The sequence below is a fragment of the Hetaerina americana genome, unplaced genomic scaffold (assembly GCF_022747635.1).
Source record: "Hetaerina americana unplaced genomic scaffold, ioHetAmer1.1.p SCAF_2, whole genome shotgun sequence".
NCBI lineage: Eukaryota > Metazoa > Arthropoda > Insecta > Odonata > Calopterygidae > Hetaerina > Hetaerina americana.
In genome coordinates, this window is record NW_027286763.1 from 32872339 (window position 1) to 32884667 (window position 12329).

Consider the following 12329-nt stretch of genomic DNA (forward strand, 5'->3'; position numbering starts at 1 on the left):
GGAGACGGAGGAGGATGGAGGCATGTGGGCGGGGAAGGAAAACAAAGAGGACGATTTGCCATTCGGAAAATCCCGGTGCACATTTTTTTCCAATCTCTCTCTCTCTCTCTCTCTGCCGTTGCCGGAGAGTTCGCAGTTTTTTTCCCAAGCGATTCACATCTGCAAATGTTTTCTTTTTTTCCTCTCAGTTTATCCGCGTTCTCTTACTCATTCCCTGAATTGAGCGGCTTTTGAGAACGCAGTTGGGTTTCAAAAAATGGTACTGCTCCCAATAGAGGGGAGGAATGAGAGTGATGCTGAGAGTGACCGAGAGACCATGGGAGATGGGTAATTTATTTTTTCTCACAGATTTTATATTTCACAGCAAACGGGAAATATGCACTTAAAAATCCGCAACATGCGTCATGCATCAAGAAAAAAATTATTAAACATTGCACAAAATTCATAAAAAACCTATTGCACAATTATATTTTTTGGCACAAAACAAGGATCTAAATAGAGCAATATTAGTTCAGATAAAGTTCAGATCATATGAATTTACGTACTTAATATTTTTATACTGATGCTATGACAATGCGTATCATTCGAAGGTTGTACTTGAATTTACTCAGAAAATATTTGAATTAGGGTACACTGTTCAGTGTCTCTGAGATTTGTTGAAATCTGACTTCTTTTATTGTATTACTAACGTGTATAATCCTCTTTTAAATGGGCATTTTCATGCATTTTAATTTTTAAGTTATGAATCTTTATTTAAGTAAAAAGTTACAGAAAGCATAACGAGAATTGATGAAGGATAGTAACACGTGAGTAGATATATGAGATATAAATACGTGTAATTTGTTTTATTTGAATTCGGCATGCTGAAAAATAGAAATTATAAAAATGCAATTCGTAATAAAAAGGATTTCAGATTTTTCAAGATCCAAACTTGACATATCTAATCCTAGTGGACATATTCAACAATGAAGTAATACTCCTAACAACTCCTGACAATACCCTTCAACTTGAGTATCCTAACAGAGAAAGGTAAGAAATGATCCATTAATAAATGTCAATTGATGTAACAAAAAGAGAATGAGAAATTATTAGGCAATTGGAAATGTGGAAGTTAAAATTACATGAAAAGTTTACTTGAGATGAAAACATTGCAGAGTTGTTGCAAAGCTATATTTGAACAAAAAATCTCTCTAAAATAAAATATTAAAGCTTAAAAGTAGTATTTTAAGGAAGCTCTCCTCAATTTGTTGCTCAAATATCCACCCACCCTATTATCCATATCGCCTCGTAATTTTCCTGCGCCAAATTTTCTTATGACTTCCATTTCTTCGTTCTGATTGCAAAATTTCATATCTCGCAACCGTGAAGATATTTTATGTATATTTTTTCGGAATATTTCAAGTTATTACGAGAGTCTATCTGGACCAATGTATTTTAAGTAATTGCTGCCAGGAGTTATTGGCTGATTTTTACGTACATCCATTTTTAGGAGTATAGATGTACTCTTGCCTGCTTAGTTTTTCATAAGAATTATAGAACCTAGAAATATATACAGTGTTTAAGAGTAATGGTAAACCTTATGTTAAATTCCCCGTGATCACTTAATTGTCTAGGTATTTTATATTTTGACGAAATCAACGCCTTTAGTATTATTCTTCTTATTTCTGGTCGCGTACACTCTAGTATATTTTACTTTATTATCCGAAGTAGTGTTTATATTTTTATTACCATCTCTTGTACATAGAATTAAGCGAATATCTTGTTACTACGGCATTTTTGATTTAAAGTATTGTATGTGGCTCAAAACGGGTTTTGTGTGACGTGCGAAAGAAGATATAAACTAAATCATTATTTATAATAATTCCTATATTTGTCAATATAGTTATGATCGATTGATAATGGGTTTCGCTACCTAGAGTGCTACTATTAAAATTACCAATTGCGTATTATATTAATGTGATAATATTGATAACAATTGGTAGCCAAAAGCTGTTTCGAGATAGAGAAGATGTTAAGCAATTGTACATGGTGACTTATTGGGTGTAATCAAACAAACAATAGTAGAACTTTATTGATGAAAAAAGAGTTAGACACAAGCAGGGCTCGTCCAAATGCCAACCTCGCCTGCAACTCTCATGACACTCTGACCGCCAATTCAAAAATTTTCCCCCTTCTTGGGAAGGAGGCATTCTTCGTCGTTCCCCTCTCCCATCCTGCTCACCCTAGCCCACACCTCTCACCCCTTCCCTCCTTCATACCGGAAGTCGCAATTTGTCCTGACGCCGCTCGCCAATTTGAATTCGCTCAGATTATCACATTATCGAGATCCCATTTCCGGCCCTTCCTGCTGCAGAAATTCGGAATTCCGTCCCGCCCCTTCCATTCCTACCTTCCCCACCTTATTCGCCATTCCTTTCCTTTCTCCCACTCCTTGGATATATCTGCCCCCCCCCCAATATCTCCTTGTATTTCATACACCATCAGATTCCATTCTCGCGCCAATTTCCTAGTCCGTCCCGTGATGGATTTTTTCATCCATCACAAATGCTCCCCTCCTGACTTCCGATAAAAAGGGAATTCGAGCAGGGTCACGATGGGCAGTGGCTCGCGGACGATTCCAATTGTAAACTCACTCACTTAAGAATACCCTGGGCATGGGCTTCACATTTAGAGTCTTCAATCCCTAGCGCCTATTAATATTTCCGCCAAAGCATGGGTAAAATCAAGAGAGCCCCACTGCAGCCCGTCAACTTAACTCGGGCTAATGCAAGCACCCGGTTCCATTGCTCGGTTTGGCGCTATTAATGAATTATTAGGAATTAATCATTTTCAGGAGATCTCGTCCAATAATCTTCCCTTATTTTATTAATAATTCATAGTCACTAATGATTTTATAAATAGTAAAAAAATGCTAGATATTGTGGTTGATCACCAGACCAATATCAGTGTACAGCTGTACCTGGATTTGAATTGTATGATAGTCCTTTTTATGTGCGTACATAAGATAGCAGGATTGTTTTCGTAAAAAACATAAATGATTCTGAATGCTCGTAAAACAATCGCTGCTATAAATATACCACGTAATTCCTTAATACTGCTTCGGTAACAAATATTAATGTATGTAATTTGATAATTATTGCAATACAGTTTTATACTCAACATAAATTTATCATTTTTGCAATAGTTTTACATTAAACGTTCGTAGTTTTGCCATTTGGTGGATGGTGTGCACATTTTGTTTTGATGGAGCATGGGAACACGCAGCTTATGGTTGACCTTGATATTTCAGATAATTTCGAACAAATACGATTTGGTTTTGCCAGAAATAATGTTTGCATTCTATTGCGAAGAGATATGAGAAACATGAAAGGTAACGTATCTCTTGCGCAGCGTTAAATATATTTGGGACTTACGGGCAACGAAATGAAAATGTTCAAAACGCGACTTTCCTAGAGCTCGTAGGAATGAAGTGAGTGAGGTTTGACCCTGCAGTAATCTCAGTTAGACTATGCTCCCTGTTTTATGAATATTAATTGCCAAGTGTGTCATAAGTTTTTGCAATACCTTTTCCTTTCCTTCAATACATGGACGCTGACCTGAGGGATGAACCTCTTGTTTGGCACTCTCGAAGAGCTCCGAGTCTCGAAATTTAGCCACAAATGTATATTTTCAATGTACAATAGCTGAGAGAAAAAAATAAAACTACAGTTAACGTAACTTCGAATGGATATCCATTAACATTGGAGTTCTGAGCTCTAAATATAAAGTGCCGTATTGGCGGGAGAGGCATGAACAATACTTACATATCCAGAAAACATCAATTTCTAAAAGGGGATAATTAAAATATTAATTTTGAATAAAAAATTAATTATCAAAGAAAATGAAATATAAAGCATTAATAAGGTGTCGCGATTAATTAGCAACTAAAGAAGACATTGAAATAAATTCTAAAATGCATTTAATAACGTTTACGTTAGATATATTATGAAAGAGATTAATATAAAAATGTTAAAATTACTTATGTTTAATGCAAAATTATGAGTGATTATAAGATAATGATTAACGACGCTAATAGCTTAAATAGATATTTTACTTTATTAACGTACTCGTAGTTTTTGTGAGTCTTCTGCGGCATAAGCAAATCAGCTGCAGTCGTATTGATGGATGTCTTCCGTTATCCATAGGGCGTTGATTTGTTGAACCGTTTGCTGCTGGTTGCCTGGCTAAATAAATGACCCACAAGGACGTCACTAGAAAAAGTACGCGCTAGAATAGCACTAACTGTTTCAACATTAATTCCAGTATCTATCAATGCCACCTCAGAGATATTCCGTTAAATACAGCGTGTATACACGCATCTTTTTATTTCGGTACTTTGTCATCTACATATTGCTGGACTATGCTTTGTTAGGAGTCACAAAATATTTAGTTCGCACTTGTGTTCACCCAAAACCTACCTTAACCGGTAGATCACTTAATAATAATAATAATAAACACACACACACACATACATATATATATATATAAAATTATATATATATATATATATATATATATATATATATGAGTATATTTATACATACATATATAATTTTCGTAAATATATGTGATTAAATTTTTCCTAATTCACTCGTGCTGCAAATGTGTTACACCAAAAAAATATCACAGGATATCTTTCTCTCTCATGTATACACAAACTGATAAATCACGTTTTGTGAAATAAAAATGGGGCAAGGCCAATAGAGAAATTTCCACACTACTCCCACAGAAATTCAAAGGTTTTAGGCTTGACTCTACGGAACAGCTATTAAAATTCCACTGGAATAGAAACAAGTGTGTATATAAATATATGATAACCTCTTCCCTTGTCACTTGCCTTTCATAAATATGCCAATGCGCTTCCGCCTCCCTCCCCCAACTCACTAATTCTAAACCTTAGCCTCATTTTTTTAGACACTAGTTTTGATGGGGTCTTTTAAATAACTGTCCCTGAGTAAGGCACCTTAATCTCATCTCAAAAGACTTGTCACATCAACCCTTAGAACTAAAGCAGAAAAAAGGGATGCGATTTTGCAATAACTGTCCTAAAAATACAAGTGTGTTCCTGTTCCTAAGCAGGATAGTATGCTGCGGTTTGCGGACGGTTTTGCTATAAATGACAAAGGACCAGAAAAAGAGGACCTTATAAGGATACGTACTCTAAAATATGTAGAAAGAGATGAAAAATACCAATTTCCAGGTAAAAACTAACATTGTGGTCAGCAGTCGAAGTAGAGAAATAGTATCCACGTATGTCTAGGGAAAGGCTTATCGGAGCAGGTGAAAGAGTTTTGCTATTTACGTAGCAGGATTATTAGTGATGTCAGAAGTAGGAAAGATATAGTAACCAGAGCAGGAATGATGCAGAAGGCTTTCTGTCAGAAGGAGAAACCACTGAAGGCAAGCAGGACTAGCGCAGACACAAGGAATGGATCCGTTAGAAGTATTATATTGATTCTACTTCCCAAAGGATGTGAAACTTAGATGATAGGACCAACGGAGATAAACAGATTGGAAATAATGGAAATTCGGAAATTTGGAATATTCCGAAAATAAAATGGATAAACAAAAATAACCAAAGATGAATTGCTTCGAAGAGTGAGTAAAGAGAGCACTTACAAGAGGAAGAGCCCTTACAAGAATGGAGGGAAAATGATTGGGAATATTCTCAAGCTCGATATTTCATTGGAAATCATAACTGAACAAAACTTTTGAAGGGAAGAAAGAAGATGAAGGCTTAGGATGAACTACGAGAAGTAGCTGTTTTTTTTGCGTGGCATTTGCTCTGCTTGGCTAACAAATTGGTACAATTACTGTTGAACAATACCTACCAATTCCTTACTTAAGACCTCTTCTTGAGGAAATATGAGGGAAAGTAACACAAAAATTGTCGTACTATGCCAGAGGTTCGCAGTTGACTCTGCCTTAAATTTATTTCACCTATTTTACACTCGATTCTGTACAGTATTGGATTGAATATGAATCATTCAAATTTCGCACCGTTTAGTTACTTCACGGAATTTTATTGGCATCAGAATGTTAATAGTGACGTTGTACAGGATTTCTTTCACGGGCGTGTTCTTAGTTTTCATGTTCTCTCCATCGGATATCGTATTGTGATTGAATTTTTTCAAGGAAATTTTGGTTTTTCTGCTCATCAGAGTGAATTGTAGGGCTAGATTCAGACTCCATGGTGGCACCCTAAACTATTGACGAATAGCATAAAAACTATAAGGTGACGTGACGAAAACGGAGGCCGCTCATTCGTACTTCAAGGAGCCGATAAATCTTTCTCGCTCCTGCTTAATGTATCTTCAATATACTCCTCGAAAAAATAAATTGAACCGCGGAGTGCATACCAGATCTACATTCCCCCCATTCACTTTTCCGTTCGCCCTTGGTGCTTAATCGATGCGGGTAATGATTAATCAGCTTCGGCTGGCAGCTGTCGTCTGTAGTTCACGGTCGCGTAAGCGGAGGTCATGGAGGTCATACCGCGTGTAACCATAGCAGATGAACACTAGACGTGCATTTAATTGAGAGTACTGAGTTAATCAACAGTCGAAATGTTTATGTTACTGAATACCTACCTTTTATAGTTTTCTCGCGTACAGTGTAAATATAGGTGAAGTTTAATTGACGAGATATAACTCCCCCTTCTAGTAATATTTTAAGTTACAGTAGTCGATGGGTGCTCAAATCCGCTTGAGTTATTAGGTACTAATGAAACTTTTATTGCATTCAAATGCCAGGGTTTTTCTTAATGTTAGGTCTGTTTGTTCATTAAAATAATATTCGTTAAAAAATTTTTAATTGCAGTTTTTGTTTCCTGCAAACCCACTTCTCTTTTTTACATAATCTCAGTTCACATCTAACCACTTTTTGGATCAATTCACCAGCTTCTTTAATATCTCGAAGTAAAACTACACCACCTAGGACTTAGACCAGTTGACAACGGCGGTCTTTAGTTCCTCGTCGCCTTCGAACAGTTGGCCACCAAGGAACTGTTTCAAGGAAACAGAATAGGAAATGGTCGCAAGGTGCAAGGGTCAGGATTATTGGCCGTGGTCCAAAAACGCTCTTCCATTCAACATTCTTTTTTCTTTGTGCTATTTGATAAGAGTTGCCGGTACCCTCTTTGCAAAGAATTTGCTAAACCCCGGATTTTCCGTAACAACCGTAAAAATACTCGTAGTGGTGCGTTCAATGAGAGTAAATTTATCAGCAAGAGCACTAATCGTCAATTGCCGAACAGATCGCTGTTTTCGGTTTCCCTGTTGAATTTCATCGATATTGATACTGGGTCTGCCATTCTGCACTTCATCATGAACATTGGTGAGGCCATTTTTGAAGTCTCGGCACCATCGTCTAATATTTCCTTCACTAATCACTGAGGGTCCATAAAAAAGGCACAAAGTCCTACTAAGCAGGGCAGCTGAAGACCCTTAATCAGAGCACGAAGTTTAGAGCAGGTGGGATCAACGATTTTTGGTGACATGTTTATATACATTCATCATCGACAGGCAAACTAATGCTGGATTAACATAATTTCAGGGACTTTGAAACAATCAATAGATTGCGCTGCTTGCCTTTAACTTTGTTCTGACCCTTAAATATTCAAATAAAAGAACATGGCCTTTACTTTTCGAATATTTCTCACATAGTAGAGAAAAGTTGAATTTCGATTTAGGAATTCCATTAGGTAATTCCTTATAAACAATTACTTGCAATTTTGATAAAGGCAAAAGAAAAAATATACCATTTTCCATCTAGCATTTAAAATTCAACTCATTGAAGGAAGAAAAAAAGAATCGTTTGCTAAAAAAATTTAGAAAACTGAAAATGGCTTTGCCTTTCAAGGGATCAAAGATGGGCATCTATAGTAAATAAATTAAGGAAAGTATATAAAATATATTGCAGACAACCCGGGGGAAAAACTGAGGAATTGAAATATGTGAGAGAAACATTTAAGTTTTAAATAGATTATATTGGATCCAATATAGGAAAAAAATAATAAACCGCTTACGGCAGCGTATATGTAAAATGACCAGGAATATAATTATTTTCAAATAAATAAAACCCATGGAAAATGAAACTGCAATCTAATGTGAAGAGAAGTAAGATACTTAATCTCTCGCAGAAAAAAATCGAAGCATCCAGTACAACTTGAAGTTCACTTATTCCGATAGCTTCATTCTAGAAGTAATTTTCTTTTGGAAAACCGAGCGAGTGTTATTCATTGAAACGAAATAAGAATTGAATACCCGAGAAAGCTATTCACTAGTAAGTAAATATAGTAAGTAGAGGAATTCTGAAAGATTAAAATTCTTTTTCAAAGGAAAAAGTGGATACTGTAATAATAACTGACGAAACGGTTTAGAATTTGGTAGAATCCCTTCAGAATAATCAGTACCCAATGGGAAGTACTCACCGATGTACATGTAATATGCAAATTTATCTTAAACTACATCGTGGATTTACAAATCAGAAGCTCGAAAGAATAAATGCTGAAGCTCTAAGCTCCGACAAAGAAGTAGATGCAGAAAGAACAATTTGTAGAGAACACAAGTGCTCCTCTTCAACTTTAATACCTAAGCCAAATTTGTCACATTACTTATTACTGATAATAGAATTCTCATTGTGATAAAGGAAATGAGAATACAGTTCCACGATAACACTTTCGTGGGATGTTTAGAAGTCCGATGATAGTATTCAAATTGCCTCATTACTAAATGCAACTATAGAGAAAAGTAACACCTCAAATTTTCTCTATTCTCTTTCATGACAGACATCAATCTACAAAGCAGTGTATGCTTATATTACGTTATATTGTTAATTCCGTGTTCTCCGACGATTTATTCTTGATTAAAAAGAGATACATACATTTGTGAGTATGCCTCTCTCAATGTATCTTCCATGCGTTTGAAAAAATTCTGGTGAGGCGTGGCATCACTTCCAGAATCCCAAAAATATATCTTAATTTTTATCACGTTTCTTATTGTAACTTTTCTAGCTTATATCACTTGGTTCATGTTGTTTATAATTTTCTCCAATGACGCTGAATTTTCCAGTTTTCATAAGCCGCGTAAGTGTATACTAACGCCGCAAACGACATTCCTACATGCTTCATTTTTCCTATGAATATCTTTATGGCAGAATGAGGTTTCTTTCGTTCCTCTATTCTTCCTAAATCCAAAATATGGCCCCAGTTGGAGATCATGTTACCCCAAATTGGGAGAGGGGTGGCGGGGAGAGGAATTTTGTACGTGACAGCAGCAAGAAGGGGTGACGGAGCCGGGGGATGGGGGTTGTAAGCAATTAACAGCGAGTGTCAGAAGGGTGGGATCCACAGGCGCTGATTGATGTCTCCACACCATACTCGCCACCCTCCGGCAGCCCCTTCTCCCGGAGCGAGGACACGACTCCCTAACAATTTAGTCTCCGGGTATGAAGGCGTACTTTTTTCATTGGTCGCCGTCGCGTGCGGATTCATTTTTCTAGGTTCAATTTGATGAATCCTACTTTAAGATCTTTTAATTTCAATCCCTAAAAATCAAAGGCATTTAAAGAAGCCCATCTACCGATATATGACGCAGGAAAATGCTACTCGAGGTACCGAATACTCGTATGTAGGTTAAACTATTACACATTTCCCAGTACTGAAACGTGCAAACAATGCATGTATCATAAGTTGAACGCTTCTTGAGAGTGGATTGATAGTTCCAATATCATTTTTCACTCGAATATGGAATGCAAAATTACGCTCATGTTTAATTAGCACCGGTATTTATATTAGTATCCTAGTACTCTCCTCTTTCGCTCCCTTTCAAGAGCTTCCACTGTTTCTCTCCATAACAGTTATTCCAAATGGTAAAGGGTTAGTGTCATGCTCCATCGCATTGAGTGGTAACGTACATGTATACTATCATTAATGAATTTATGATTGTTTAAAAGAACTCATCCTTTTGTCTCACTCATTGGTGAGCGGAGTGGATATTTCCACGGCAGATCATTCTCTATGAAGGCTGAGGATTAGTACAGAAGTTAAATAGTGCTGCTAAAGGTTAAGATATGTGGCATAAAAAATGGATCTATAAGCGCTCGTTGTAACACTAATCCTAATATTTTACCGTGCATGGGAAAATAAAATGGTATAATTCAATAGTTCTCTATTTCACCCATTCCTTTTTTTCTGTTCCAGTCATGGATATTACATAGTTTTAAAATATAATTTCAGTTCTTCGAAAAATAAAATATCCTGATTTGAACTATTAGAAAATGATTAAATATTGTCTCCATATAAGTATACTCCTATGTGCACTATTGCTGATGGCAATTATTTTTGTGTGTGAACAGGAATCAACTAGTTGCATATTGAGGCATGGAGTTTTCATTAGGTGCGAAAATTGTCAGATGAAGTATCCTTTGTCATTGATTACTATAAATGAAAAGATTAAGTAGGCTTTGGTAGTACGCTGTTGGAAGAAGATTTTTATAAATTGCCATTTTATATAATTTTGTTTTTTTTTCCTTTCAATCATTTTTGTGACTTAATAATTGATTTCCATACATATCTAAGATGCCTATCAAGACGAACCCTACTGAAGGGGAAAAAAGCAAAACATCATGATGACCTAATTGGAAAAAATGAGGTCAAGACAGTAAGTTTAGGACTTTAATGTTATGGATACGGCGATATCGACGGTATTGGGTAATTTTAAGTGAAATCTATGAATGAATATGTAAAGTAGGTTACGCAATATATGAAAATAATTTATACCAGTATTTTGGGCATCAGAGTTACTGAAAGTAATTATGTTGATACTTGCATTAGCAAATTTAGAACTCTCAGCTTACGAAGTGCCATAAAACATGCTAACGCGAATGAAGATGTAGTTATCAAATCGGATTTATTGAAAGTATTAATTTAAGATTAATAATTCTGGTTATTTACGAGGATCTCTACCTTCTTTGAAATTCTGTGGCAATAAATCAGTCTGCCATTAATATTGGACGCGAAACTCGTTTTTTTTTACTGTGGGAGACTTGGCATGCATTTTTATTTAAGAAGAAGTTTAGGTCTTTCCCGTTACATTTCAATTTAGAGAGAGTCCCAGCTCAACATTTCATATTACAATGTGACCTTTTTTTCGTTCATAAGAAGTTTGCATGAAACAGGCAGCTAGTAATAATTTTGTAATAGCGCGGTTCCGACTGATCGATATCTACACACGATGAATCCTCAGAAGCTCGAAATAACGCCTGTCCTTAAATGTTTCAGGTGTATATTTCCCCACTAATGTTTGATAGAGCCTAGTTTATTTCAACTTCTCAAATATTTATTACGTAAATTTATGCATTTCGATTCCAATGTGTGACTCAATTACCGGCAGCTGTTGTACATCAGATTTCAACAGTGCGATTATTTAACCGGCAAAGACTTGTGGGATTTATATCATCACCCCCGCAGGCATTCCTGCATGCTGTGTCTAGGATATCCACTGTTGATATCCGCCGATGGCCGAAGTTCATCGTTAACACAATGTTTTATCGTAAATTGACTGTAAAAGTTATTCGAGTGTTAGCAATATATATCTATAGCAATCAGTCTTTATTATCTTCAGAATCCATAGGTGTCAGATTGTATACGTTTCTCGGCAGAGTCATAAAGGAGACCCCACCCCAGACACCAACCACTGTTAATTTTAATATCGCTAGAAAAAGACTCGAAGTCCGTTTTTTGTAATAACGCGGAGATTAGAAGCATCATCGGCGAATACAGTAATCTCTTGTCGTTGGTTATTTTGGAAATAACGTCGTTGATGCTCCGACGTAACACTTAACAAGAGTGACTTACTTTTCCTGGTGTCCAAATATTTCCCTTATTCTCCCGAGTCGAAGTCCCCTATATCCATATAAGTTCCCTCTACCTCCCTACCCCCACTCCTCTCTCATTCCTCTCGCTCCCCTCTCACCAGGTGATCGGGTGCGTTCGAAGGTGGCCCGCAGGGTGGAATGGGAGTGATGGGACAGGAGAGAGGGAGTGCAGAGAGGGGAGCCGAGCTTAATCTTGGAGAATACGATTGCCTTTAACGTCGGCTGCTCGCGGAAAATCTCGCGGCGGCGGCGGGAGACTAATTTTCGGTTTCGTTGACGGATAAACTGCGCGTTTCTCGCGGAAGATGGAGTAGGCTGAGTGAAAGAGGAGGGTGAGAGAGCGGACTAATTTTCGATTCCGCTGGCGCAGAAAATGATGAAGATTAACTAGAGGGAGGACTGGGGAGGAGAGG